Here is a 16,074-nt window from a genome sequence, read left to right as displayed (position 1 = left end):
AGTTGAGGCCCCGCCCGGTTTCTCCAAGAAGGCGCTTTCCTCCAGGACCCGCCTCCGACGCAGGCATCAGAGCAGCCCCCGCCCCAGGCGGAGGGGGTGGGTCCCCACCTGGGCTGGGAGCGAGCCTGGAGATCCGAGCCCGACGCTCAGGGGCCGTGAGGACACGGCCTGCGGGGGCTGCAGACGGCGGGACCCTGGCCCCTGCTCCCGGGAGCGAGGCTGCCCCTCCCAGGCGTCCGCTGGCGAGAGTCCAAGAAGCCAGGCAGTTTGGCTCCGCACAATCTTTTTGTAGAACAGTTCGGAACGCTGGAAAGTTTGTACAGAACTGAGCTTTTTTCAGCGGTTAGCAAAGGTAGAGGGCAAAAAGTGTTAACGGCTTGGGCTCGTCCGGGATTTGAACCCGAGACCTCTCGCACCCAAAGCGAGAATCATACCCCTAGACCAACGAGCCACAGTGACTAATGCTTATGTACTTTTTCTTTGAATCTTACTTCTCCGTCAGCAATTGGCTGCCAGGCTGCTCTGGAGTTTTATCTCCTGTTGCGACATTTACCTTTCGCTTTGCTTAGCTCTTCGTCTTCAAGAAGTCTCACGTCTGACTCCAGCCTCGCTAATTCTCCTCGATCCTTGTCCTGGACGCCTCCAGACGCCGGATGGGGTGAGAAGAGGCAACTTTTCAGACGTCAGGCCACCTGTCTGTGCTCCCGCAAGCCCCGCCGGGAGGAGTCTAGCCTTGAGCTCCAGCCTGGAGGGAGCCTGGAGAGAACCGAGTTGGAGCCTGAGGGCCCGAGCTGGGGTCGATTGCAACACTGTAGGGTCCTGAGCCCCAGGACAGACGCACAGGATGTGTATCTGCCGGGCTGCTACTGCTTCGCGCGAGTTAAAAATCCTAGAGGCAGGACTGATGGGCATCAACATACGGGGAGCCAGTATTTTGATCTGTTGGAGGTGAACCAGTCTGGGGCGTGTTCGTAAAGTCCAGACCCCTGCAGTTTCCCAGAATGAGAATCAAATGTTCCATCTCTCCGCCTCTGCTTAAATTGTTTCCTCAGTCTGGAATTCTCTCTCCCAGTCTCATCCCAATTCACGTCAAATCCTGTTCCTCCTTCCTGCTCCAGCTCAAAATGTTTTTTGTGGAACTATAAAAATCTATAAACAGCTGAATAAATTAAAAGGGCCTCCCCCTGAGTGGATGTATGTGTATAGAGTGAATGAAGGTCTCAGGGGTTTGTCCCGCAAATTAGAGTCCCAAGGGCCGCAGGATATATATATATATATATATATATATATATATATATATATATATATATATATATATTCTGTACCAACGAGCGGTCTTGGATCTCCAAACTTTGGACCTCAGGCAGCAACCTAAGCTCAGCTAGAACATCAAACCCAGAACTTCCTTAGTTGGTTGGAAGAGTTAGTGCACACTCCCTTTTTTACTGAGAACCGTGCCCGACAAGTCCAACTTTTCAAGAGGTGATTCTCGAAGTTCATACAACCAGGCTGAGTTTATCTTTGGGACGGGGTAAGGTCTGGAGAAAATGACTCTAGAAGAGGGAAAACGACGTAAGAAACAGGAAAGCAACGACTCGCTCGCTGGGTGGTTGCAACCCTCAAAGTTCCAACCCTTCCTTCGAGCCGGAATCGAACCAGCGACCTAAGGATAACTATATTGTCATGTACTACAGTCCTCCGCTCTACCAGCTGAGCTATCGAAGGAAGCACGGAAAGAGTGTGCCTACTCTTCTATATTGAGGACATTAATAAGCAGAGGTTCGTGCATAATGGCCCACTAGTTGCCGGTGCATGGACACCACGTAGCAGCCAGCTTAGGAGAAAGTCCTACATCCGCGGTTCTGCGGACAGCCCCTCTAGAGCTGGATTCTCTTGCTTCAGGTACGGGCTTCCAAGCAGGACCAACCAGTGGGCTCTTCACCGGCGCACCTAGAGCCTGTGCATCCCGAGGCCGCCCCGGCCCGTGGCGATCTGCTCGCCCCCGGGCTGTTCTCTTCACGTAGTGCGCTGCCCGGGACCTCCCTGGCATGATGTGTGTCTAAAGTGGGAGCGGACACCCGGGCATCGGAGAACTAAGGGCTGAGGTGGTGGAACATACAATTCTGATCGCGTAACTGCGAGCCAGGGAGAAGGGCGGGCCTCGGAGCTCTGGCCTGGGCCTTTCTTTTCCACACTTCCTGCGCTCGCCTCCAAATCCAGGAGCGTTTGCACATGCGAGCTGCTTCTCTCTTCCGCTTACACGTCCACAGAGTAGGGGAGGGAGAGGCTGTGGTATATAATACATATGGCTAAACCCAATGTTGCTATGAGAATTGACTTGGAGAAACTATTTTAAGGTTTTTCAAAGAGGAAGCCACAGTTTCTTTTTTTTTTTTTTTTTCCACAGTTTCTTTGAGTCAATAACAAATTTAGTGACCCAAGTCCCGACGCTAATTTTCCCGCTGAGATACTTAAATGTTCGAAAATCCACTGAAACATGTAAACTTGTCGGACCCCGAAATCTGGACAGCTGACGCCGGCTCTTCCCCTGTGGGGAGGGGACCTTGCTCTGGGCTCTAAATCTGCCCAGAGCGGGTGCTGAGGGCTCGATCCCATCTCTTTCCCCACCGCCCTTAAGCCCCGCTCCGGCTCCGGTCGCCCTCAGGGCTCTGGCTGCGGGTCCGCACAGCCAAGGCGTCCGCGGAGGCTGGCAGCCCTCCCCGCAGTTTGTAATGGACTCAGCCACAATCTAGGCAGCGAAGCAGCACTTGCGCACTAGTACTGGAAACTGAGAGGAAGCGGTTCCGCTTGAGTGTTTATTTGGCACCTCTGGACACTGGCGAGAAGATAAGAGCGGAATTTTCGCAGGGGTTAAAGTTACGAGAGAGAGGTGGGCGGCTGGTGAGGAAGATTTGAAAATAGTAAGTACAGATGAGGCCCCAGCGAGATTTGAACTCGCGACCCCTGGTTTACAAGACCAGTGCTCTAACCCCTGAGCTATAGGGCCTTCATATGCGAGGGCTTTCTCTCCCTGCTGGGCCTTTATTAGAGTGTCTGTAGGTACCGGGCGACCAAAACCTGAACGTCGTTTCGACCTATTTCCCAACTACTGGGACTCAGTGGGTAGACTCTTGCAGGGGACAGAGCAATATGCGGGGCGGTGACAGGAACTACCACTATTTTAAATTGCAGAAATCTGCCCAACCCAACACAGTCTGATGTAGTGAAAGCTTCCTTCCCCTCTGCCCTCTGCAGATTGTGAAAATTAAGATCTCTCACATGAAACCCAGACATCCTCACTTGGTTTTCTCCTTGATTTGGATATCCACCGACAGGCAACCGCCTGCCTCAAGTTCGTTAGACTAGGGACCTCTTTACAGCTCGAGTCTCAGCGCCAGAGCAGGCATTCGTTAATTCTCTGTTTAATTCTTCCCTTCATTCAATAAACACTGAGCTCCAATTCTGTGCTAGGCTCTGCACTGAGGAACGAGGCATCCAGATATGGTCTTTACTTTGAAGTCACTGGCATAGTCTTGTGGTATTAAAGAAAGTTAGTTTTCATGAAAGAGAACAATGAAAAGTAGCTGTGCTGGGTGTGAGGGGCGGTGGACAGGGTCAAGGTTCACAAACCTGCAGAGTGAGCCATCACAGAGGCAGGCCTGCAGGAGGGGATGGGACTTGAGCTGCGCTTTGAAGAAAGGTTAAGACAAACAAGTTTGGGGGCGGAGTGATCCCTGGTAGAGAAAAATTTATGAGCAAAGTTGGAGAGAAAGACCTAGGCATTTAAAGGGCCAAGGCAGACGCTGGGGCAGATGCCGGCCCTGGTGGAAGTGAGGGAATGTAAGACAAGTTAGCAGGAGGCTGTGAAATTTCTGGAATGAAGTTACACCTTTTAAAAAATTGAACATGGAAACTCACAAGGCTTGGAGATGCAGAATGAATTGAAGGAAAGAGAAATCAGAGTCAAGGGGACACCAGAGATTGGCCATGGTGCAGATCCTCAAACATAAAATGCAGGAGAGTAATAGTTATGGGACTGGAAAGGAAGGAATGAATGAGAGAGACACAGGCAAGGGAGATTCTGCTGAAGTTAGATATGAATGAAGAAGAAATGAGACAACAAAGAGGAAAGAGTCAGGGAGGATTCTCAAATATCATACCTTGAAGAAACAAGACGATACTGAAAAAGAATCTAAGGGAGAGATGGGTATCTCGAGAAGGCAGAGGGGTGAGAAGTGCTCAGATTTAGGTAGGCTGAATCTGAGGTGTGGTTGGAGGATATAGGAGTTTATGATAGCCAGAATACTCTTCTATCTAGAGTTCTGTAGATTGATAGGTCAAGGTTAGATCAAATTACATAAGTCATTTATTGAGTCAGAGCCTCTAAGAATTATGTGTTCTTGAAAGAAGAGAGTACAGAGAGGAAACAGCAGACATCTGAACATGAGCTTTCTGAATAGCCCTGTTGCAGGTGTTTGTCATACTAGTGAGTGTCCGACATTTTTTAAACATTTTCCTTACTTTTTGTAATTTCACATTATAAGTAAGTCTGTCCTAGAAAACTTGCTTTCCCACCTGGCAGCTGAGAGCGAGCATGTGACCTAGGTCTACCAATCAGATGCATCCAGGGAAGATTTCAGTTTAGAAGTGTAAACCAGGAGTAAATAATCCCACAGGGAAATCCCGTACTTTTCCAATGGTGAAGGTGTCAGATTCTTGGGTAGAGAGACACATACTAACACTATAGATTTCTTAAATCTATAGATTGCTGTCTTTCTTCTGTTCTGGAAAATTCTCAGCCATTATCTTTTTAAACGTTGTTTTTCTCTGTTTTTCTTTCTCCATTCATGAAACTGGAATTAAACATATATTAGACCTTCACACCCTGTCCTCCATTTCTTTTAATCTCTCTTCTGTATTTTCTGTCTTTCTTTCTCTCCAAGTTGCATTGTGGATTACATGTTCTTACGCATAATCCACTAATTTTCTCTACAGCTGTGTTTAATCAGCTGTTAAAGCTACCCACTGAGTAAACTGTAATTATAAATTGTAATTTTCAATTCTAGAAGTTCTATTTGCTTCTTTTTTAAACTACTAAGCCAAATTTTGTAATTTCCCATTCCTCGCAGATATCTGCCACTTCAAAAAAAAATCTCTTTAAATGTAGTAATTATAATTTTTAATATCTATAACTGATAATTCTGTATTATGCTATCTGTTGCTTTAGTTGATTCGTACTCATGTCACATTGTTTCCGTGTGTAACTGGTCATCTTTGAATGTGTACTGCTCAATATCTTTGCAAAATTATATGCAGTGAATTTTTGAGGTCAAGTTGAAGCTGTCTTCCTGGAAAATATATATATATATGGCTCTTGTTTCTCACATGTACCTGGACCATTATCAGCCCAAGAGGACCCTGAAAAAAGTTCATGGCCAGACATTCCCTGGGCCTCCAAGATGATGTGGGCCTCCAAGATGATGTAAGCCCAAATCAGACCTGTGATCACCAGGAAAAGACCAGGAAAAGCTGATAGCTCATCCTTTCTGTTTTCTCTTGCTAAGCTTAGCTGATTTCTGCTGAGCTCCACAACAATTAACTGGAAGTGGAAGGTTAACTTCTTGTTCATCCTTATCTTGTGAGAATATCTCTTTGGGGTCCCAACCTAATATTTGGGAGAGTGCCTTACTAGAATTTCCACTTTTGGTGGGTGCTGGATCTTGACATCTGTCCCTCTTTTTTCTCCCACCCAAAGATGCTGCCAAAACTATAGCCCAATTTTGCAGTAATTAGCAAATGTCTTAAGAGCTACAAAGGTTAATGCTCTCAGATTCCATCTTTCCTTTAAATTCTGACCTATTAGTTGCTTGTTATCATATCAGTATTTTGATGCTTTTACGAAGATTTGGTAAAATCTTATTCAATATTTTTATCATTTTTCCTCAAGGAGGTTGGTACAAATTAATTAGCCCACAATTACTAGAAAGGAAATTAGAGTGGTAGGAGTTATAACATCAATCATATTCTACCACATGGACTGAGAAGCAGAGAAAGCATTACTACAGAAAGAGCATAAGGGAGAGAATGCCAAAGAACAAAAAAGAGATCAGTGATAGTGAGAAAGGAAGCCTGGATACCTTCTAGGTCCCTAGCTATGGCCCACTCCAGAGGTCTCACTGTATTCCCACTTGGAATCGATGAGACTTCCCTGAATTCTTACAGAAATCCTCCCTTTTTGTTTTAGCAAAAATTATTTTCAACTTAAAAGACTCCTAACTAACACTGAAGGTGTTAGTATGTGTCTCTCTACCTTACTGCTTTTATCTTCCAATATTCGGATCAACATTTATCAAATGGCAGTTATATATTGGCAACAGGTTGCCCTGTACAGATCTTTGCTCCAGTCAACTCGGTCCACTTATAATTCCCCAGATATAACTCACACCTTTTCCAGTTGTGATCATTTGCTTATTATTTCTTCAACTAGAATGATTTCCCATTTCTCCATACTTATCAAACACTACTTATCCTGGAAAGACCATCTCAATGTTCTAATTCACAATGCTTTTGCTTTTTACCAAATAGATTTCATCTCTTTTCCCCTCTGAAACCCATGAACCATTTTTTGTCCTTGCTATTCCTTCCTCTACACTCCCTCTCTCGAGATTTTGAATAGGACACATGTAATGGAAGTGCCCCCCAGCACCCAGAAGTAAGCATCCAGACTGACATTACCCATTCAACTACACTCAGTCAATCATGAAATTATCATGATTCTGTCTTCTTTCCCATATTTCTTCATCTTATATGAAATATTGTCAAAAGGATGCACATTTTAATTTTTTTAATCTTCCAGAATTACTTCTGAGTTGTGGTTTTCTGTCTATTTCTATGTCCATCTTTTGGAAAATGCTACAAAAGATACAAAGAAAGAACTGAATGGGATGGAAAAGAAAAAGAGAAGGAGACTCTACTGCACTTTGGCTTTAGATGGCTTTGTTTTGTTTTTAGAATTGTGTGTATTAGTACACCATCCACAGTTTATATATTATACGGCTCCTTGAGGGGGAAGGTTGTATGGATTATACTTCTGGGTCTCCAAAATACCTAGCAAAGTGACCACCACATATCAGGGCATTAATAAATACTAGAAATGGAGAGCAAACAAATACACAGATATGTGCAGAGAGTGAAGGAAATTATTACCCTCAGAAATCTGGAATACAATAGACTCTTTTAGTTTCCTCTTCCTAAAATTCTTGGTAAAACAAGCACTGAAAATCTCTGAGGTACTTCTAGCTGTCACCCAATTTAAGCATAAATTCCAGGAAACTAGTCTGAATTCAGGTGCCAATTCTCATATTTATGTGGTCACTGAATGGTGTACCTGACACCAGCACAGAGATGAATGTCTCACCCACCCAACACACACAGAGTATCCTTACAGAAAAAGGAGAAGCTACCTAAGAATAAACATATGGTTACCTACTGAGACTGAGAATCTCTAAGATAATGTTCATAACAAAACACTGGGTAGAAACAGTTTAACATGGCATGTGCATTTAGCCCTGCTGGGGCAGATTTCCTCTGAAAAATCTCTGACCTCCTTTTTCAGGCCAATTCATGATTTCAGACCCTCAAGCATACACACTTTCTAGTGAAAGAAGCCCCACTTAAGAAACTTATCTGCATAACAGGACAACCTTTGTTTTCTAAACATCTGTTCAGTGGAAAGTGTTCTGTGTTCACGGGTTGGAAGAATTAATAGCGTTAAAATATCCAAACTACCCAAAGTGATCTACAGATTCAGTGCAATCTTTATCAAAATCCCAATTACATTCCCTACAAAAATAGAAAAAAATCGTAAAATTCATATGGGACCACAAAAGTCCCTGATTAGCCAAAGCAATCCTTTTTTTTTTTTTTTTTTTTTTTTTTTTTTTAGTAAATATCAGTGTTTATTTACAGCTCTTACAAGGACTGGATTTATTCTCTTTGATCTCTTTGTCTTCTTTGAACTCTTGACTAGCCAAAGCAATCTTAAGCAAGAAGAACAAAGCTGGAGACATAATTTCTGATTTCAAAATGTATTACAAAGCTACAGTAATCAAAATAGTGACATACTACCATAAAATAGACATAGATCAATGGAACATAATAGAGAGCCCAGAAATAAATTTTCATATGTATATTCAACTGATCTTTGACAAGGATGCCAAGAACACACAATAGGGAAAGGATAGCTTCTTTAAGAAATGGTGTTGGGAAAATTGGATATCCACAAACAAAAGAATAAAATTGGACCATTGTCTCATATCTTATACAAAAATCAACTCAAAATGAATTAAAGACTTAAGTGTTAGACCTAAAACTATAAAACTACTAGAAGAAAACATAGGGGAAATACTTCTCGACATTGGTTTAAGCAATGATTTTCTGTATATGACACCAAAAGCACAGGCAACAAAAGCAAAAATAGACAAGGGGGATTGCATCAGACTAAAAATTTCTGTTCATCAAAGGAAACAATCAATAGAGTGAATATTTTCTACCAAATGGGGGAAAACATTAGCAAACCATATATCTGATAAGTGATTAATACCTAAAATATATATTTTTAAAAATCATATAACTCAATAGCCAAACACCAAATGACCAATTAAAAAATGGGTAAAGGACCTGAGTAGACATTTCTTAAAACAAGACATACAAATGTCCAACAGATAAAGGAAAAAGTACTAACATCACTAATCATCAGGGTAATGCAAATCAAAACCACAATGAGATATCACCTCACACCTGCTATAATGGATTTTATCAAAAAGACAAAAGATAGCAACTGTTGGTGAGGATGTGGACAAAAGAAAACCATTGTGCACTTTGGTTGGAATGTTAATTGGTAGAGCTATTATGGAAAGAGTATGGAGGATACTGAAAAAAATTAAAAATATAACTACCTTATGATCCTGCAATTCCACTTCTGGATTTATATCCCAAGGAAATGAGATCAGTATCTCAAACAGACATCTGAACTCCTATGTTTATTGCAGAATTATTCACAGTAGCCAAGATATGGAAACAACCTAAATGTTGATGGATGAATGGATAGAGAAAATATGGTATACATATATACAATGAAGTATTATTCAACCTTTAAAAAGAAGGAAATTCTGCCATCTGCAATACGTTTCTTGCATTGTAAGTTTTCTGCATTGTCTGGGATAAGATTAAAATGTTAATTTCAGGTAGACTAATAAAAATGATGCATTTAGTAAATTTAAGGTTAAGAACTTAAAGAATGATAACTAAAAGTAAAACAAAATGGAGGAGATAAATGGAATGATAAATGTACTTGTTTAATACAAAGAAAGTCAGAAAAGGACAATGATGATATATTTAAGATTATTTTAAAAATCAAAATGGAGTAACTATGTTTCAGGCATCCAAAATGGAGCCAGGTACCCATTGTGGATGTGGTTTCAGAAACGTTCCCAAATCACTGAGAACTTGAACTTTCTGAACTGTATCAAACTCAAGGACATTACTTGTCATTTTCAAAACAATATCTGGTACGATATTTGTTTTTCTCTTTCTGACTTACTTCACTCTGTATGACAGACTCTAGGTTCATCCACATCTCTACAAATGACCCAGTTTTGTTCCTTTTTATGGCTGAGTAATATTCCATTATATGTATATGTATATATTTATATATACCACATCTTCTTTATCCATTCATCTGTCGATTTAACTCATATATGTGGAATCTAGAAAAATGGTACAGATGAACATATTTGCAGGGTAGGAATAGAGATGCAGACCTAGAGAATGGATGTGTGAACACGGAGGGGAAGGGGAGAGTGGAATGAATTGGGAGATTAGGTTTGACATAAATACACTACCATGTGTAAAATAGATAGCTAGTGGGAACCTGCTGTATAGCACAAGGAGCTCAGCTGGGTGCTCTATGATGACCTAGATGAGTGGGATGGGGGGGAGGTCCAAGCAGGAGGGGGTATATGTATACATATAGCTGATTCACTTCATTGTACAGCAGAAACTAACACAACATTGTAAAGCAATTATACTCCAATAAAAAAAAAAAAATATATATATATATATATATCTGCTAGCAGCTGCTAGCTACAACCTTGTAGTTTCAAAATGTCCCCCACCCATGTCACAACTATGTTATCATTTCAAACCCCATTCAATCCTTGCTTAATAAGCACACTTACTTCTTCTAATTCATGACAAACAATTTATGTAACCCCACAGTTTTTTGCCATTGTAAGCTTCCCTCATTTTGTAATCCAATAGAACGCAATTCAAGTGCTTCCTTGAATTTGTGCTTCCTGGGCTGCAGTCCTAACAAACCCCAAATAAAAGCATTTATTCTCTGTCTCAACCAGGTCTCTGTTCCTGGAATTCTTAGTTAACAAGGAATAAAGAAACAAAGAACAGATAAAGAGGGATCTTACTGTGATGACACAAATGTTTTAAACCTTGATTATTGTGATGGTGGTACAACTTGGTAAATTTACTAAAATAATCATTGAATTGTATACTTACAAAGATGAATTTAAGGTATGTAAATCATACCTCAATAGAGTTATTTTTTTAAAGTATTGATGGGAATAATAGAAAGCAAATAACAATTGGTAGACTCAATCTCCTCTGTATCAGAAATTACATTTAATGTAAATGTTACAAATATTGTAGTTAAAAGCAAAAATTGTTAGATTGAGTAAAAATGAGATCTAACTCTATGCTGTTTATAGAAAACACATTTTAAATGTAAAGACAAGTGTTGACAGAAATAATCAATAAACAATGAACAATAGAAAGAGAAAAGAGTTTTATTTGTTCCAAACTGAGGACTGTATCCTAGGAGACACAGATTCAAGAAGCAATTGAACTGTGTTCCACCAACCTATAAAATGGAGGCTTACATAGGCAAAAACTGCAAAGTTATGTAAGTTGCTTGTCAAGATTTAGGTTTGGAGCTGGCAAGAAGTAAGGGTGTTTGTTAAGCAAGGATTGGCTGGGGTCCAAAATGGTTGCATAGTTACAAGAGGAGACCTAAACAACAGTTATTCCATTTTGATTTTACAATACATTATTTTCTTTAATGGTTAAAGCAGATGTACAATGCATGCTTGACAGGTCATAAGACAGGCTGTTCTAGTTAGTGTAAAGTTCAAGCCAAACTGTGTAAGCCAGAATGACTTGTGATGATGCAAATGTTTTAAACATTTATATATGGAAATTTATGAAAAGTTTGAATTTATGAATTCAAATATATGAAAATTTCTTCCATCATACAGATAAGCTGGAAGTAAAAAAATGGAAAAGACATACCATTGAAAACTCTTTAAAGGAAAAGGATGATGTAGCTATATCAATATCAGACAACAGATTCTTTAAGGTGAGAAGTACTATATGAGATATTGAGGAATATTTTATTATAAAAGGGTCAATTATATACAAAAGCACAATATTCCTTGTGGTACATCCATACAATGGACTATTATTCAGCACTAAGACCTATAGCATGAGCTATCAAGCCATGAAAAGACATGTAAGAACTGTTATGGACTGAATGCCTTTGTTTCCCCCAGATTCATATGTTGAAGCCCTAACCCGCAATGTGATGGTATTTGGAGATGGGGCTTTTGGGGGTAAGTAGGGTTAGATGGGGCCATGAGGATGGGGCCCTCAAGCTGGGAGCAGTGTCCTTATAAGAAGAGACATCAGAGGGCTTGCTTTCTCTTTCTCTCTCCTTCTCTGCCATGTGAGGACAGAGTGCTTGCCTGCAAGCCAGAAGATAGCTTGCATCAGAATCCGACCATCCTAGCACCCCGATCCTGGACTTCCAGCCTCCAGAACTGTAAGTAAATAGATTTCTGTTGTTCAAGTCACCCAGTCTATGGTATTTTGTATGGCAGCCTGAGCTGACTAAGACAAAAAACTCAAATGCATATTACTAAATGAAAGAAGCCCTTCTGAAATGCTACATATTGTATGATTCCAAATATATATATGATGTTCTGAAAAAGGCAAAACTATGAACAAAACAAAACAAAAAGATCACTGGTTGCCAGGGGTTGGGGTGAGGGAGGGATGAATAGTCAGAGCACAGAGGATTTTTAGGGCAGTGAAACTATTCTATTTGATACAGTAGATACATGTCATACATTTGTTAGAATCCATAGAATTTGTAACACCAAGAGTGATCCCTAATGTAAACTATGGTTTGGGGTGATAAGTATGTATCAGTGTGATTCATTGATTGTAACGTATGTACCATTCTGTACCACCCTAGTGTGGGATGCTGAAGATGGAGGAGTCTGTGCATGTGTGTGGGAACTCTATGCACTTTCTACTCAATTTTGCTGTGAACTTAAAACTGCCCTGAAAAGAAATTCTATTTAAACAAACCCTCCACAATATCCTTGAATTTTTATGTATCTAATAACATGTCTTCAAAGGTAAGAAACAAAAGTTGACAGAACTGAGAGAAGAAATAGAAAAATACACAATCATCATTGGATATTTGAACAATCCTCTCTCAGTAAGTATTAAACAAGAAGACAAAATATTCAGTGAGGACTTCGAAGGTTTTATGAACACAGTAACCAATATCTGGTACTGGGAGGTAACTGGATAGATTCCTAAAAAAAAGAAAATCTGAATAAAGTTTACTATGCATATGCCAACTACAAATTGGCATTTGCCATCTGCCTCTACAAGGATTAAGTCACTAGCCACTGCAGTCCCTGACCTTCAACACACCCTGAAAGGAGTTCAGGGTGGAGATCAGGAATGAGGCAATCTGTGCTCTGGGAAAAACTGGCAAAACAGGCCTTCAGATAGTTAGATATTTTCAGGAGAAGATTTTACGAGCCCAAATTCTTGCATCTTCTTACATCTAGAAAAGCACTAAAATAATTAACAGAGACATCTGCTCCTTGTGACTAGCAGCAAGCCTTGCCAAAATGTGTGCTTGACTGCATGTACCCCCTTCACTAAAATCATATACAATACTGAGTTCCTCCCTACCTCTTCAGAGCTGTTCCTCAGAGCTATCTGAGATGCTGTCTCCCAGGCTATAGTCCTCATTTTGCCCCAAATAAAACTAACTCACAACTCTCACATTGTACATGTTTTTTCAGTCGACACATACGTCAATCACTCATTTGATAGAATGAAGGACTGTAGGATGCATATCCTGGTAGACATCCTTAGGTCTCTAAGGTTCAAAGGAGAATGCAAGTATTTTGCACACTACTGACAAGGGTGTGAACTCTACCTTGTCTAAGTCCGTAAAATGGACATGATAAAAAATACACTTGGACATAGAAGATCAAGGGTAGATGAGATTCCCTGTTCTTGGGCCAAGATCTTGCAGGTGCATTGTTCATGGATCTCAGACTTCCTAGGCTTCAAGTCTCTAAAGTTCTTTCACAGATGAGAAAGATCTCTGGTATCAAGTTTCCAGGGTGACCTCAGTTGATTAATTTGGACATGTGCAAAGCTTTCCATGTGGCCTAGGAGAGGGTAAGGGTGCAAGCATTTCTCCTAGTTTCTCCTGCACACTCATCTGCCTTTATGCCATGCCCAGTAAGACAAATACATGTGACCAGAGACTTCAGAAGATAGCACCATTGGATTCCATTTTTGCGTAGTTCTTCTGAGACCTCTAGTGTTTCTAGTCCTGGGCATCCTTGGGTCCACATTCTATTCATGTCTTAAGGGTCATAAAGTGACTGGTACTGTTCACCAGTATTGGAAAGACCTTTTCCTTGTCCTTAACAGTAGTAGTCTTTACTATTTTGCCAGGCTTTTCCCTCTCATTTGTATCCAAGGCCTCTCATTTTTTCCCCACTGCCACCATATTGAGCACACATCTCTTCCCTGAACTCTGCTTTCAAGAAGTCTGCACATCTTTGACTCCTTCCGTTTGCCTTCCTCATTTCTGTTACAATTCCAAAATACAAAACTGATCTCCGCTGCAGTGGTTTTCAGAGCATGGTCCCTGAATTAGTAGCATCAGCATCACCTAACAACCTGTTAGAAATATAAATTCTTAGGCCCTTGGTCTTCTAAATCAGAAATTCCAAGAGTTGAGTCTAGCAATCTGTCTTTTTAATAATCCCTCCAGGTGATTGTGATGCATGCTAACATTTGAGGGCCACCGCTCTACCACTGGTGAGATGCCCCTCTCCAGTGATCTCTTTCCACACCAGCAGGGAGCTCCAGCCCCCATATGTCTACCTCTACTACCCTTGAAAATACATTGAGGTTCTTTTACAGAGATCCCACAGAGAATCTGAGTTAGCAGTCTTCCTGCAATCCCTGTTCCCTTCACTTTTATGTTGAAACTTATGGGACTTCAGGAAGAGATCTCTATCTCTATGCCCAAATTTCCCCCTTTTTATAAGGACACCAGTCATACTGGATTAGAGCCCACACTAATGACCTCATTTTAATTTGATTACTTCTGTAAATACCTTATTTCCAAATAAGGTCACATATTGGGGCACTGGGAATTAGGACTTCTATATATCCTTCTGGAGGGACACAATTCCACCCAAAACAAAAACCATAGAATTTTACTGGAGGCTCTGGGAAAATCCCCTTTATGTGTCGTGGGAACCTCCAACACCACCATGGGATTAATTTTCCCTTCTCTTGGGGGAATTAAGAGGCAATGACAATTGTCTATTCTTAGGGAAGTAAGCCAATTCTGGGCGCTTCTTCCCTGACAAAGACTGCATATTTGCAAGAGAGAGGGAAGCACAGAACATATACATATACAACCTCCCCGTTTAAAGCTCTTGGTGGAATTTGCCCCCCAAATAGCTTTAATTTTATCAAATGAAGGATGTGATCAGATATCACCAGGGAACCACAATTTCTACCCTTAGAAGGCAGAAAATTGGCCCAAGCATCCCCCAATCCCATCACCCAGCCTTTTGCTCAGTCACCTGTTAGAATTCCAAAATACAAAACCGATCTCTGCTGCAATGACTTTTATTGCCCCCCCCCCGCCCCCCGCAAGTTTAGGCAGTAGTTGTGAAATAATTCTCAGCTACTGCCACACAGTAGCAAAAGAGACATAGCATCTTGGCCTTCTGTAACTTCCACTTCGTTGTAATTAAAAGCAGCAAGAATTCCTTTTCACATAGGGAACATGGAAACTCAAGTTTGGTGGACCCTAGACAGATGCTCAAACATTTGGAGAACTGATGTGTGGCTACCCTTCTCCGTGTCAAGAGGCGTGACAGTGTAAAGCTAATTCTCTCGCCTATTCTGGCCCCGTTCCCAGGCTCCCCTCCGGAGGCCGGCAGGCTTGGGCTTCTAGGTAGGATGACGAGCGGGAGCATGAGAGTTCTCAGGAATCCTGGGCGCCCTGAGTACCAGTCTGGGCTCAGAATCCGGCCTCAGTCCCTATTGAAGGACGTCTCAGTCCGTCTCCTTCCGCAGTCGCCAGTAATAATAGCCGCCACATGGCTACAGCTGCGCAGGGGAACGGGACCTCTCTGGGAGACGCAGAAATGGGAGACGCAGAGATACAAAAGGGACTGGAGGCCCCCCGGAAGCAGGAACCGATCCAACCTAAAAGACATCCTCCCTTCCCGCAGGCTGAACTGGGAAGGAAGACTGCAGACTCTGCTTGGGCTGACACTAGGGAGCGGGCACTGATTGGCGTCAGCTATTTGCGCTTTCGGCCAAGAGAAGCAAAAGGGAACTAGGAGACAAGCTTTCTTTTTCTTTTTTTTTTTTTCCCAGTCGTTTAACGCACGCACTGGGCATGCCTTCTGGAGACTCGAAGACTCCTCTCCCGGCTTCAGAACCGAAAAGTATCAAACTCAAAATTTAACAAAGAATTGAAGTCGCGGCGCGCGGTGGGTGACAGGGAAAGACAGTTGGCTCTTTCTTATTCCACCACCGCGATCCCCAAGTGATCTGGAGTCTAAATCAAGGAGTTCATTCGTCCTTTCAACAGTTTTTGAGCGCTTACTGGGCGCCAGGCGGAAGCTGACGTGACCCGCCTTCGGAAAGATGTTA

General features: G+C 41.8%; 3 non-coding genes across 3 annotated transcripts; all 3 read right to left on the bottom strand.

Moving 5' to 3' along the window:
- Positions 1–379: 379 nt before the first annotated feature.
- On the bottom strand, positions 380–451 carry TRNAP-UGG (transfer RNA proline (anticodon UGG)). Its single transcript has one exon. It is a non-coding gene; the product is annotated as a tRNA-Pro (tRNA).
- Positions 452–1,635: 1,184 nt separating this feature from the next.
- TRNAY-GUA (transfer RNA tyrosine (anticodon GUA)) lies at positions 1,636–1,725 on the bottom strand. The gene is given in 2 exon segments: positions 1,636–1,671; positions 1,689–1,725. It is a non-coding gene; the product is annotated as a tRNA-Tyr (tRNA).
- Positions 1,726–2,934: 1,209 nt separating this feature from the next.
- Positions 2,935–3,007, bottom strand: TRNAT-UGU (transfer RNA threonine (anticodon UGU)). The gene has a single exon. It is a non-coding gene; the product is annotated as a tRNA-Thr (tRNA).
- Positions 3,008–16,074: the final 13,067 nt, after the last annotated feature.

The sequence above is a fragment of the Balaenoptera ricei genome, chromosome 2 (assembly GCF_028023285.1).
Source record: "Balaenoptera ricei isolate mBalRic1 chromosome 2, mBalRic1.hap2, whole genome shotgun sequence".
In the NCBI taxonomy this organism is placed as follows: Eukaryota; Metazoa; Chordata; class Mammalia; order Artiodactyla; family Balaenopteridae; genus Balaenoptera; species Balaenoptera ricei.
This window is presented reverse-complemented; position numbering and strand designations above follow the sequence as displayed.